At 41.5% G+C, this 14,853-nt stretch overlaps 1 protein-coding gene across 2 annotated transcripts in view; it reads left to right on the forward strand.

Annotated features, from left to right (window-relative positions):
- Stx18 (syntaxin 18) overlaps positions 1 to 14,853 on the forward strand; it is a 100,563-nt gene that overhangs the window by 27,998 nt on the left and 57,712 nt on the right. The window contains exon 1 of one of the 2 annotated variants that reach the window (XM_013112501.3): positions 6,128 to 6,146. The exons of the other annotated variant lie outside the window; for it this stretch is intronic. The gene's annotated coding sequence lies outside the window, so the exon portion shown is untranslated. Of the gene's footprint in view, positions 1 to 6,127; positions 6,147 to 14,853 lie in introns of those variants that run through there. 2 annotated transcript variants of the gene reach the window in all.

Consider the following 14,853-nt stretch of genomic DNA (forward strand, 5'->3'; position numbering starts at 1 on the left):
TTAGGTGTGGGCTGGCAGACATGGACCTCCTAGAGACTATCAGAGCACACAGTGCCTTTGATTCACCTGCCAGCTCACCTTCAGATGAGAAGTGGATTTCCCTAGTAGACTCGGTCCAGTGAAAGCTTGTAAGTGGCTGGACGAGTACTGGAGAATGAGCAAGGGCCCTCCGTTCCTCATTTAGATGAAGAACTACCCCCATCACCTGCATTTTATACAAAAGCTTCAGAGTACTTTTACATATTTGTCTAACAGTTTTTATTTTTAAACCATGACCTGTAGTTATCTCTCTGTTTCTTCCCCCTTCTGAAACTCCTTCATTGCTGTGTGTAATCCAGATGGAAACTACAGAGGATTTTGTGAGAGTGTGTGAGAAGTCCTCTCCTCCTCGGCATCCAAAAGACATTTAGTGCCCATCATTTGTTGGAACAATGAACAGTGATTTCCTCCAACTCTGTAGCTCTCAATATTGTCTCTAGCCCTGGAGCCCTCTAATTTGTAATTCCTGCGCAGACTCCTTTTATACTGTTCAGTTAGAGGCATCTGTAGCTATCTGTATATCTGGATGTCTGGTTAAACAGTAAGTCTGCTTGCTGCCTGTCACATATACTGGGCCCATGTCTGTCTCCAGAAACATTTGCTGGTTGTCACCTCTGCTTGGAATACTTTGCCCAGGTGTCCACATAGAGATATGCATGTGCCTGACTCTGAGCTCTGCATCAAACCTGCCCTCAGTGACAGCTTCTCAGAGGTCCTCAGGACCACTGTGCTTAAAATGTAACTTAGCTCTCCTCCCAAACTCTTCCTCAGTTACCCCTTGCCTTGCCCTGTGGGTGCTTCCCTCTACACCTATACCGATTTCTTCATTGCTGTCATTTGTCATTTTTCTCAAGAGCTATGTAAATTCAGTTGCAGAGTGTGTAACCCTTTGAAATCATTTTACTTAATTTGACTAAAGGAGTTACTCAAGGATGAGCCTATGGATGTCTTCTTCCTGCCTTATCATACAGCAGTCTCCTATTATATGGAGAACTACAGTTATCTATCACCTGTGGAATGGGCCATGGCTGCTTATTGACAATTTTTAATTGAGTTACCATAAATATTTGTGTACAGCATAAAGTTTTCATTTCTCTAGGCTAATCCTTAGGAGTGGGATTGTCAGTTCATATGGTGTTTGTTAACTTTCTAAATCACTGCCTATAAGCAAATGTCTATAGCAACATTATTTATGGTGATAAAATAGTGAAAATATCTAAGGTCCATTAGCATTGAATGCTCTGATTGAATTTTTGTTTTTGGACGACAAGGGGTTCTCAGTTTTTCCTCCCCCTTCCCTCCCTTATTGCTCTGGTTAAACCAGACTTAGAGGGTTTGTGAAAATACAAACAAACATACATACATAAATAATCTAGCATTAGAAAGAAATAAAGAATTGATACTTGCTACAACCTAGCTGTATCTTGAAAACATGGTAAGTCCAAGATGCCAGTCACTACGGACCACACAGTGTATGAATCCATCTATATGGACTGCCTAGAAGGCAAATGCATAGGGAATCAGAAGTTAGAGAAAGATGTGGAGTAACTGATAATGGGCACGGGGCTCTAGGGGTAGTGCAAAGGCAATTGATAGGAATGATGCTTACACAGTTTGTAAATATGGTAAAAGCATTAAAACATGTATTTTAAATGAGTAGATTGTATGCTGTGTCAAATAAATGGCAGTAAAAATATTTGTTTAAATCTAACTTGCTTTCCAACATGACTGCCTATTCTGTATTCCCACCAGCAATGTATTCAAATTAGGTTTGTTCCACATCTCACTGGCACTTGCTTTTGTCAGTAATTTTTATCTGTCTGTCTCTATGAGCATGTCAGGCAGTAGTGTCCTACCAGGTTCCCCTGGCTCTATGTCAGTGGTCTGCTGGATGGATGGTGCCATCTATGCTAATAGCCCTTCCACATTTGCAAGAGTTGCCCACGCCTTTCATGCACCTGTTTGCCTTCTTTGTAAGCAGTCTGTTCCAGTCTTCTGCTCACTTTTAAGTCAGTTTGCTTTTCTTAGCTTGAGTGAGTGAAATCCTTTGCATATTCTGGATATAAGTACTTTGTCATATATGGGATTTGAAATACTTTCATGGTCTCAGAATGCATTTATCTTCTCTGCTCTTAAAGACATTTGTTGCTCACCTGCAGTGTTAATCTGTTGACTGAACATATAGTTGGGTATCTGGCACAAAACAGGGAGAAACTCAGTGTTTAATGAAGCAAAAGATCTTTCCCCCATTGTAAATCCTATTAAGCCATTTTTCTGATTGCAGTATTCCTTTCTTCTTTCTATTTTAGAGGGATTAGCAATCTCCATGGAGATTACAGAGCTGGTGTGATGTAGGCTGACTTTTGGACGTGTCTTCTTCTGCCTCCTAGTTTCCTACTCCCCATGTTGACCCACATTTCCCAACTGTCTTTGCTGGGCCAAAGTTTTCTTAACTTCATGTCTTTATCAAGAATCACTTGCATGCATTGTTCTGTGTCCTGAGTATGCATGAAGACGCAGCTATGTTTCTTATCTCTTGAGCATCACATCAGTGCTACAAACCCTGCCCTCTTCCCCAAACTAGGCTGATGCCTCCGTTTTATGTTCTTGTACTATTCCTGTGATTTTGCTTCAGAGGACTTCAGTTATTTATAAATATTTATTTAATTTTTTTCTCTTTACCTCATTGTATGCCTTTGACTTTCAAATATTTTTTCACGTATTCCCCAAAAGAATTTTGAAACAACTAGGTAACCTCTCTCATTTGCACAGGATGTAATTTCCAGCATGTTGTAAAACTTAATATATTTTAGTGCAGCTTGCTCACCCCTCTTCTGAATATACCCCGTGGTCTTTGATATAGCCCTTGGTCACCTCTGCTGTGTGCCAAGACCAGCTCTGACAGCCCTTTTCAGTTTCAGGGGCCACAGTCCTGCTTTTCCCTGATGAACTTGAAATCTGCTCCAGATCCCATTTGTGTTTGTGCCTGACTTTGCAGTGGTCATCCTACTGGGGGGGGGTTCTATGAAAAAAGATGGACATGTGAATAGAATTGAAAGTCTGGCTGCCCTTTATTGGGTCAGTGTTGGGATCAAAACCAGGGCCCCATACATGCTGGTAAACATGAGACTTAAAGTGTCCCAGTGGTGACCAGCAGTCTTTCCAAGCTCTGTGTTGTTTCCTCTGTGCTTATTATTGACGCATGGATCAAAACAGGCGTGCAGGTTTCACTGGAGGGGCCTCTCAAGGTCCTGGGTAGACTCCCTTCATCTTTGTAAGTGGCTGTGCACAAGCTGATGACAGCACTCTTTTCTGGAATGTTAGCATTTAGAACCAGTGCCATTCTTAGCTTCCATGGCTTGTAGGCAAGAAAAGAAGACAATGGAATTTCATGGAATTATGAACCCAAACTGACAATTAAAAAATAATCTGTCAGATAACAACTCATAATTTCCATTCATTTTGTTGAATGGGGAAAAAATGGGAGTCTCTGAATTGTGCAGGTATGATTGATCCAGTCCTTCCTCAACTTTAACCTGCAACTGGTGTCCTTTTGATGGAAGAACTGGTTTGATCCAGGACAGTGTTGTCTGAGACTGGTATGATCTGCCTTTGTCTCCCAGCTAGTGTCCAGCCTACGGGGAAGGACTCCAGTGGGGCGGGCTTGGGCAGAGGATAGAGGGAAGGTGGGAGCAACTGTGTCAGGGATACCCAGCAGCCAGTGTCTCCTCCCAGGGCTGCCCAGCCGCTGCTATGGAAACTGCAACTGAAGGCTGTGCCAGCCAAAGCTGAGCACAGTTTGTTTTGTTTTGCTTTGTTTTTATACCCGTTTCCACAACTCAGGGCATGTAGTAAGACCTCAGCTTTAAAAAAATATTCATTGATAATGAATATAGGAAAAGCTTTCCATGCATAATTGAATTTCAGAGTCATAAACCTTTTCAGTTTTCTCTGAAAAGATGTTAAAGAGAAAATACTTTTATACTTTTATTCCTGATAGTCTTTATACTGTGAATTAAATTCCAAGAACAAAAACACTCTTTAGAGCAGTGTTTGCAAGAGTCTCTCTGTTCCCTACTTCACTTCACTTCACTTCAGTTAGCTTTTATTGCTTTAAGTAACAGACTTCTTTTCAAATGCTCTGCTCAGACAACATTTAGGTATCTTTGATGCTAATTTCACACAATTAGAAAATACTGTTGGCATGAATTTCTCACCTGCTTTTGAGGCATCTGATGGATGGATGGTTTGGGGGTGTTTTACATCATGGGGGCTCTCTGTGGGCGGCAGGTTAAGTCTGTGGTACTAAGGTAAGAAATCTGACTGCCGATGGCAGCTTCCCCTTCTGCAAACATGTGGACTCTGGTGCTGAGTAATACCCTGGATGTCTCTGTTTTGCTGTAGAAAATCTAACACAGATTTTCGATGGTCTTTTAAAAAGCTACCCTTCTCCAGGAAACCTTATCTTTACTTTGGCATCTGGTTTTCTGTGAAGTCATAATTTTGGATCAGAATTTCCAGCTGTGGCATCTAGTTTTATGGAACCTGGACTAAGAATTTAAAACGAGGCTATGTGTTTCAGTGTGTAAAATGAATGTTATCTTTGTGTGAAACAGTGTGGTGGTTGTGTTTAAGGATTTTAGTTTGCAGGGTTATTTTCAGATTTGCTTTAAGAGAAGCATGCTGTGCAACAACGGACAGCTCAGAAGAATGGCTAGGTTTGCCCTTCTTTCTGTGTCCCTTGACATAAGGAAGGAAGAAAAGCATAAAATGGCAGACTGCCATCAGCCTACAGCAACTCCCTCACTTCCCAGATGAGGAAACTGAGATCCTAACTTTGTCCTGTGAGTGAGAAAATGGTCACTAACTGGAAGTGAAAGGAGTTGGAGTTAATCCTGTTAGGGGGAAATCACATGGCCTATTGTTTGACAATGCAGTGGTCCTATGCAGAGAACCCCCTTCCAGTCCCCATGGCAGCGCTGCTCAGAGGTTGGCAGTGCCTAGGACTAGGAGGGCTGGGAGGCCAGTGGAACAGGAGACAGACAGGTTGGCAGAACCTCTCATGGTTTAAAACTGTTTTCACTCTATTCTCTAAATCTGCTCTTCAATTTTTATCCTAATGAATTACAAAATTAGTGGTTTGGAATATAAGGATGCCTTGACGTAGCAAATTGGTGCTCGTTACAACAGGATTTGTCTTGCAGAATTAGATACCTGGTTGTCTAGAAATGGAGATGTGGCTCCATCATGGTCTGTGTAACAGTGGAGTGCTATGTTGCTATTATAAGTTTTAAGAAGTTTTTGGTGCGAAGTGAAATAAGTGGACTATATATTACGATTTTATACATGTAGAGAGTATAGATACACAAATAATAGATAATAGTAGAGCACGTATTTCAGAATGCTGTCACTATGGGTTGGCTTTACTTTCTAATTCTGCATAGTTCATAAACTGTCTACCATAAGCAGAAAATAAGGCCATAAAAATTTAATGCAACCAAGTAGACAAATTTTTATACTATAAAGTTATAAAGTCATTTTAGAGTCTCACTGAAAGGCTCATAGATATGATGGACATGAAGATGGAGCTTGGCAGATCTCTCACACAGCTGCCCTGTCTCCACTCCATGCTGTGGACCACAATGATGGGAAATAGCCCCCCTTCAGACCAGGGGCAGTAAGGTGAGGCCCACTGTCTTAATCAGCAGTCATTTTATTTGACCAAAAGCAAAAGAGCACATAAATTCAAAAAGCTGTTCTCCGGCATTGCAAGAGCGTTCCTTTATTATTCGAGAATACCTACTAGTTAGCTCCACTGACTGGGAGGTGACATTCTGACATTTTTAATTCTTTGTCTAGTGACTGGAAATTTTCTTAAATCGGCTTCCCAGAACATTCTATTATATGAGTAACTTGACCCAGTTCCTCTTATCTGGCTTAATGATTAACATGAGTTAGCTGCTAAGTAACAAATGGTTATGTAGAAGATGGTGACTACCTGGGAGTCTGAAAATGTCCCTTTCATCAGGCCAGTCAGAGTGCTGTGTTTTCAGAGTACAGCACTCACTGGTCAAGCGGCTCTGCAAATGGAGCTGGTTTTCCAAAAGGTAAGCTTTCCCAGACACTCTGGTTTTCTTCATTCTCAGAATTCTTTGAAAAAAAATCTAAAAATATTTTTGAAGTCCCCAATCCCACTTTATAATTTGGAATCAATAACTTCTTGCTACTGTAATTTCATACGTTTTATACTACCCCCAGGAAAAAGCATTTACTTACTTCACATTTCTTATAGTGATTTCAGTTCGTCTCGTTTTGCATTACAATTATGACTTTCCATTCCATGAGGTATGGCTTAGAGTTGTGTTTCAGATTAGAAATGGCTCATGCATTAATGAAGCTACTGTTTTTAATTTGAGAGAAATACTTTCTTAAGGAAAAGTTGTTAGGCCCCGGGATGCAGTTTTAAAACATTTGTCTTGTGATAGTTTCAAGTCATTATTCCCCCAAGAAAAAGTGGCACCTTTGTCTCGATTGCCACTGGGCCAACTGTACATTGATTTCTGGCAGTCACCAAGGGGTCACAGAGCAGCGGGGACTGTGGTGTGTAGATGAGCCTTCTATCCAAAGCCTTGCACCAAAGGTGATGCCTTACTTGAAGGAAATTCCAAGTGGACTCAGTGCAGAGTCAGCCTCTTTGCACACCCCCTCCCTCTACATCTGACAGAAAGCATAGGTGTTTCCTTAAAACCCAAGCTGCACCTACTTGCCTAATTTTGGGGTTGTGAATGTATGCCCATGTGGATATAAACTGTGTTTATGGTACTCGTTAAACATCATGACTTCCTGTATTTGCTGATAATTCTGTTCTGACAGTGAATTGTTGTTTTTTTATCCCCTCCCCAACAAACAACTGTTTTCTATGGAAAACTATGAAATCTTTGATTTTGAATTGGAACAATAGTGTAGGCAGTCCAAATTCATGCACTTACTTTTTTATCTACTTAATGAATATTCATGAAGCTTTGTGGAGTGTGGGACAGTCTTTACTGATGATTGAAGATACACTGGAAACATTAACATTATTGGTCTAGTGATACAGTACTATTTTGTAATAACTAAAACATCCAATATTGAAAATTTGTTTTTTTTTTTATTTGGTTAGAAGTTCATCCCATTAGGAGGAATAAAAAGCAGTAACAAACTTTCAAATTTAGGAAAAACATATAAAGTAATTACAGAATTTCTCACTATAATATGTACGAGGAATTCTTCTTTCTAGAAAAGAATTATTCTCTTTATTCATTAGTATTTGTGAGATTCATCTGAACTCTTTTTGTGTGTGTGCAAGGGAAAGTTAGTGATCTTCTCTTTGACAGAGCTGGCAGCCTTCATATGTAAACATCTGTGAGTACATCTGTCTGGCCCAGAGCCTGTCGTCTCCTTATGTTCTCATGCTTAGTGATAAAGCTGATATTAGTAAAATAATGATAAGTCAGACCTCATCCCAGGTTGAGACTTGATGCAGCTCAAGATGAGGGAGCTTTTATTTGGGGCTGGTGCTGCATGATAGGCAGTACAGGCAGAATTGGCAAATGCTCTGCAGCTACAGCAACTAGATTTAAATCCAGCACTGGTACTTAGTTGTTGAGTGCATCAAACACAGCACTGAGCCTCCTGAGCCTTGTTTCCCTGTGTGTGAAACAGAGATAATGAGTCTCCTCATTTGCAGTAGCAATATCTAAGGTCACTAATCAGAAGGAAGGACTGTATGAAACTATGGCCAGTGAGCAGTGTTCCATGAGTGCAATGGATATATTTGGTATTAATTGTAGAATTGTAAAGTCATTGTTGTGCCTATCATTCCAGGGCCTGGTCAATCAATTCCAATTAAGTTGAATGATTATTTTTTGCTTCTAGTGTTTTTTTTTTCCTTTTTTCTTTTTCCCCCTCAGAGGCATGTTATAAAAACATTAGCAACTGGAATATGTGCTCCCCTTGGTGTTCCTGGGATTCAGTTTGAGCTCTGAGAAGGAAATCAGGGCCAGCTATATGGGTAGAGTAGGGACATTCATTATCTCTTCCTGCCTGGCTCTGAGCTGGCCATAGTTCTCTTTAATGCCAATCTAGGACCTCAGTTCTGAACCTTTGTCCTTAGAAGCTACTCTGGTTGAGATAGTGATTTTATGGAATTTGATTCTGTGATCTTGTTCTGGGTGTACTGGTGGAGCCTACTTAGTGCAGGTTACTTGGCAGTCGAAAGGGTTCTTCTGCCTTCTCAATGGCTGTGAAATCACTGCTTAATCCAGCTGCTTGAGACATCTGTTCTTTTTTGCATACTGAGTTCTTAAGACTTACAGCATTTTTACACTGCAGCAAAATATAACACCCCCAGGCTCTGGAACAGGACAGGGTTAGGGATAAAGTGTACCTTTCTACCCACAGGTAAGTAGGGCAGCCTCCTGAGTCAGCTTCAGAAGGATGTGCAGAAGCTGTTATTTAAAAGTTGTTAGCACAAGTATCCTAGGCCTCAGCTTTCCCTCCTTAACAGAGGGTCCGAGCAAGTCCAGTAGGGATGGAGGAATTCAGGCATTGAACAGGAAGAGGACAGATAGATGAGACTGGAAAGACAGGCAGGCACACTAATAAAGATCTGAGCCTGTGGCTGGCTAATGAGCCAGGAAGTGATAGACAAACTATTAAACTGAGTGGCCAATTGGCTGTATCAGTTTAGTAGGAGTCAGTGATCAGCTATGAGGCCTGAGCCTGAGCAAGCAACAATAGCCTCACAACCTGGACAGAGGCAAGAGATGAGGATGTGAGAGTCCCAGCAAGAGACAGGGATGAGGATGGAGGATCCCAGCAAGCGGTCCGGACGAGTGTGGGAGAGCCCCCTGTAGTTTGGGATAAGAACTGACTTCCCTCTCTTGCCTCACTCACTATCTTGTTGCTGTTCAAGAAGTCAGAGCTTTGTCCCTCTAACTCTTAGTGCTTTCCAGTTTCAGTGGAAGATAATAGATTGTTCGTTCTATCTTTCTTTTATGGACATAGAGAAAGGGGGGATCTTGATTTTACAACTATATATAGCAAAGAATTTTAGAGGAAGGTTCCTGCTCAAGGAATGTGATGTAGCTGGGCAGTGGTGGCTTTAATCCCAGCACTTGGGAGGCAGAGGCAAGTGGATCTCTGTGAATTTGAGGCCAGCCTGGCCAACAGAGTTAGTGCCTGGACAGGCTCAAAAACTACACAGAGAAACCCTATGAATGCCACCCCAGCCCAAGAAAAGGACTGTGATGTAGCCACAGGAGCCTTGTTCTACGTTATCTAATTCTCAGTTAGCTGTTCTTGATCACTTTCCAAGCATGTCACATCACATTTCTTCTAATGCAGACCCAGACTGGAGACGGAGCACCACAGAGCTTTGCCGTCCACCTTGAGTTCTCATGTGCACTCTTGACTTCCATCTTTTTGTTTGGGTCATGTGACCCTTAGAGCTAAAATAATACCTTTGCTTCATTTTTGTGTGACCTTCCCAAATCGTACCAAGTATGTGTAGTGTGTGCTAGTCCCTTTGCTTCTCACCCTCTGTGACATACATGCTGTTATTGTCCCCATCTACAAATGAGGAAACTGAGACAAAAGTAGGCTAAGTATTTGGGAATGGCCATGTACTTCATGAGTGTCAGCACCATCTTGGATGCAGAGTCTGGCCCCAGAATTCCTCCTCAGCCTTGTTCTTATGCCGCCTGTGGTTCTCAGCTCTAGTGAGGCTGTCACCCAAGAGCTTATGGGCATGGCCTTGTGGAACCAGCCATCTTCCTTTTCCTGCTCCAAGGTCAATGGCCGCTGCCTCCTTGTTTTCCAGTCCACTGGCATGGCTCCTTCCTTTGGTCTTATGGCACCTGTGAGGCTCCTAATGGCCTTTTGCAACTAAGGACTACAGCTTATCCAGCCTGGTGTCTTTAGCCCTGTAGGATAGGCACTGTGGACACAGTAGTTTGCCTCCTACCTGCATATCCCAGCACAGGGCTTACAGCGTTTCCACCCAGCATGATGTGTCCTTGTTGACATCTTTGAAGGATCCTTGTGTTGTTAGTTTGCATTTTGGAGCTCCCAGCAGCCTGGAAGTAATATGGATGATTAATCAGATGGGCCCCCATTTGAATACTATTGTTAGTCTCTCTGAGCCAGTTTCCTTCCCTGTGAATGGTGTTCATATCTAGACATCAATGAAACGTGAAGAAGATGTGAATGTCTGGAGCATGCTCTGTGGTGGGCATAGAAGGGCTGGGTCCTTCACCTATAAACAGGCATGGTATTCATAAGGCAGGCTGTGATGAGCCGCCTGAGTATGCTGTAATTTCAGTCAAATGCAAAAGCCTTGGGCTGTTTGGAGCTGCACAAGATGTTAGGGATCTGGGAGTGTAATCCCTGTTCATGATCAAGGACTTAAGCTCAGCAGGGATATGACTAAGGGTCCAGAGGTATTCTATAAAGGATCCATTCTGTACCATGTGCAAATAGGCAGTTAGTACTTCTTTAGCTGGGTGTAATGGCACTAGCCTGTAGTCCCCGCACTTGAGGCTGAGGCAGGAGACTTGCTTCAAAAAACAAAACCAAGCAAACACCATCCTTACTCCTTCACTGATGGCTGGTTTCCACTCCCTAGCCTGTGTAATGTTAGTCACCCAGGACATGTGCTGCATTGTGTAAGCCTCTGAGGACCTCTCCTGAGCCAAGGATATGGTTTTATTGTTTTGTTGTTACAACACTGTATGATAGGGGCTTAGGAGACTCTGGAGGAAGCATGCTTCCTACTCTACTGTCTGCATGAGAGGAAGAAGTAGAAACGCACAGGCCGCCAGAGGGTAAAAGCCAGGGAAACTCTCCTCTTCTGCTTCCTGTTGAAATGAGGGTCTTAGCTCTTGGCTGCCTCCCTGCCTGCTAGGGTTAGGACTGGACAAGTTGAGCTGTGACAACCCTGCGGCCACAACACTGGCACTGGGCTGTCCCGAACTTATACTGGAAAACTATACTGTGCATTATGCTTGAAGATGATTTCTAGATAGTTATAAATGCTTTTTATCATCGCCTTATAGATTTTTACACCACTACCAATTGTAGCTATTGCAATTTGAATGGAAAGTGAAATTTCATCGGCATGTGTGAGCATTGCTTATTTGGAGAGTAACTCCTATGGAAGGCCCAGACTGCAGTGAAGACAGGAGGAAGTGGCCTTTCAGCAAACCTCACTGCTGTCTCCCTACCCCAGTTAGAAAGGTTGTTCCTCTTTTTACCACCACAGAGGATTAACTCTAGCAGTGCAGAGGTGAACAGATGTGGTGGTGGCTGAACCCCCCGGGGACTGTCTGCTTTTACCAATGAAAACGCCTCAGCATATCCTGCCTCTTGTTGTGTAGAGCGATTCATTACCGACACATAGTCTTCTTAACCGCTTGTGAGAGTTTCCCTTTCGGGATGGAAGTGGAGTGGGACGCACATGCGGTGCTCTCCCTGCAGTGAGGCTGCTTGCAGACCTGGTGAGAGCTGAGCTCTCCTAGCCGTGCAAAGACTCAAGCAAAGAAGCCTCTTTCTAGCCTCTAACAGTTTTGATGACTGAAAAGCTTAAGGATTTGTAGTCTTCTGGTTCTAGTGTTTACACTCTACTGTGTGACCACCACAGATATTTAATGTCTGGTTTATGACCTGATCAGCAGTATCTTTGTCTCCAAATGGCAAGTTTAAAAGTAATAATGAGACTCAGAATGTGGCTGACTTTTAAAAGTATGCATTTTACAGAGAAAAACTTGAAACTACAAATTTTAAATCTCATAAAAGCTAATCAGATTTGGTAGTATACATACTCCCTCCGCATCTGAATTCCATAAGCACTGGGAGTGCTGACAGTGCCTGAGGAGTCTGTTTCCCACCCTCAAGCATACATTCCTTCGCCCACTTGGGAAGAGGCGCCCAGAAGAGCCTAGAGACGGCCCCAGCCATCCCCTGACTTCCCAGTCAATAACCAGCTTGTCTGATTCCCGGTGACCAGAGTCCACAGGATGTCTCATTGTCCTCCATGTGAAATAGAAATGACATCGGCACCAGAGTGAAAGTTGATTGGTGACACATGGATGATGGCTCGTGTGTTACGAAAAGGTGAACGGTGTTTTCTGAGAGACCGAGTGACCCTCCTCACACTGTTGATGCTGAGTTACAGCTGCATTACTTTCTTCACTCCTTGTTTTTCTGCTCAGCCTTACTCTCAAGTACTTTCTGGATCTTACCTGTTTCCCTTTCTCTTCTGTAAGCCGTTGTCCCTGTCCTTGTTCCGGGACACAGCCTTCCAACAGTGTTTGACTCGTGGTGTGCACAAGTTCAAGAGTTAATGAAATGTGTTTGATTAATTTATTACAGAGCGCTGCCTCAAGTTAAAACAGTTTTGCTCTGTGGAAAATTCTTTCTGTTCAAAAGAAGGTCCTTATTTCTAAGAGCAGAGCTCTGATTTTAATTAAATAAAGAGCATTTTATGCAATTTTTTTTCCTAAAAGCTTAAGACTAATTTCTATGGTTACTAGGGATATAAATCTCTAGATTGTTTTAAAACAAAGATTTGTGTTCAGGAGAGAGTTGACAGCCCCCTCTAAGAGAAGCTATTACTTAATTTTACTTTCCTAAGTTTAAACACATAAAAATATTTGTAATGATACCCCAAAGGCATCATAAAAATGTAAAATAATTGTACTCTAAAATATCTAAAATTACAGGAAATAGACCTCATTTTAAAAAATGAACTAGGATTCATGGCTAGGGAGCTAGGGTGTGACACGCTTCAAAACCAGAGTCTCTTGTTAGAAGGCTTTTTATGACTGAAAAGAAAAATCTTTCGTTAATTGTACAGACTTTAAAATATGCCCATCAGTTAGGACATAATTCTTTTTAGTCTCATTACCTTTAATTTGTTCTACTGTGTGGATGCCTTCAACCCCTGCAAGAGAAGTCATCTGTATGTCGCATTAGATGGGAGCCCTGGGTTTGTGTCTATGGCCCCGCATTAGACTGTTGTAAGTATCCTTCTCAAAGAAGGACCCATTCTTAAGGGGTGCAAGTACTTCTGGTGCATTACTCTCCCAAGGAGTCCTGCCTCTTGCAGTACATATGAGGACTAATAAATTGTTCCAGGTTAAAGGTGTATTGTATTTTAATAAGGACAGTTTGATAGGAAGACTGCAAAAAATATTTTCAACTTTTTAATGAATAAAGCTAATTCTTCCCTTCCCATGTAATAGTGCGGTTTTTTCTTTTGTTGTTTTTGTTTATCAAAATGTTAGCTGGGCCATATATAATAAGACATTGCCATTTCATTAAGAAAGCAAGATACAGTATTCATGCAAAGACTGGATGTTCTGTGCAAGATGCCCCTGAGCCAGGAATGCTTTGCATTATATTTTGCATTTATATTTTGACAGCAAAATGGGGGAAAGAAACTCCTTACCCTCCTTTTTTTTTTTTTGAGACAAGAAAATGCAGTTAAACATAGGTATTGAAAATGCTGTGAGCTGCGTATTTGAACAGACGTAAACAGCGATCATTGCAAATGCGCATGAATCAGTTTGCTTTTATCTTTCAAGCAAAGCAGTTCCCATAGTTTTTGTGGGTTTTTATTTAAGTTGGGAAAACTTTGGAAGTTTGTGTGAAAGTATAAATAAATGTAGGGAAGTCATGATTAGAGTTTGATAGTAAACACTCAGCAGCAAATTGGGAAAGTCTATTAAAGTCAGATGTAGCTTTTAATAATGTTTGCTCAAAAACTTACTCTCAAGAAGAAAGAAACAGTGACTTATGCGGGTTTGGAACAAAGGCTTGGCCGTGATTCAGAATAAAAGCTGAATGCGAAGTTTGTACATGAGCTTTCTGGTGTTTTAAAAAGCTGTATGATTGTCACAGGCGTCTTCACAGTGTCCTTTCCTAATTTTAATACGCACAGGAGTCACTATATCCACATGTGTGTGTTCCAGTTTAAAAGCAAAGCAGTTTCCAATAAAATTTAACTTTTTTTCTCAAAATAAACCTATATGGAGATTCTCAATTCTCAATGAAGGGAAAAAGTAAATTTGTTTAGTTATTGAAATATACTGCAATATAGGATATAGAGATAAAAATAAAATTTAAAACGTTGAGTTTGTTTCAAATCCCACATTTCTTGTGAGCTTGACCTAGTAGCCAGTCAGTGCTTCTGCCCCTTGCCTGTGCTCTCGGGCTGGGAAAGCTGCTTCATGTTCCCTGGGGTAATTCCGAAGACTCGGACGCCGGGCTTGCCAGTTGCACAGAGGTTGAAATAGCAGTCAGGCTGATGAGGGGTTGGGGGCCTTACAAACCATTTGATTCTCCTTTCTCTGAAACAAGACTATGAGCTCCTGTGTGTGTGTGCTTGTTGTTGGAGGGCACTTGGTGGTACATTTTGATAAGTTTTATAGCTAACAATTCGAGACATGATTTTAAAGTGAAATTCTTTGTTATGATGGTAATAGAAATGCTTATATTTGTGTTTTAAAGCACCGTAGTCATCTGAAAAATTGCTCAAGAAAGTACAAACTTGTACTTACTCTGTTTACTGTGAAGGCTTTTAAACATGAGTTTTGAATATAAAATGTAAGTAGAGACTTTAAAATATTTCTTGTACCAGTAAAATAATTCTTGAAAGTATGGAATATGGGTCTCATAGTTAAGGTCTATTGTATTATCCTTATTTTCTTAGGTGTTCCACTCTACCCAAGAATGCTATATTAGGAACCAAGTATTTCATCCTATTTGAACATT

This window comes from Mesocricetus auratus, unplaced genomic scaffold, assembly GCF_017639785.1.
Source record: "Mesocricetus auratus isolate SY011 unplaced genomic scaffold, BCM_Maur_2.0 Super-Scaffold_100006, whole genome shotgun sequence".
Taxonomy (NCBI): domain Eukaryota; kingdom Metazoa; phylum Chordata; class Mammalia; order Rodentia; family Cricetidae; genus Mesocricetus; species Mesocricetus auratus.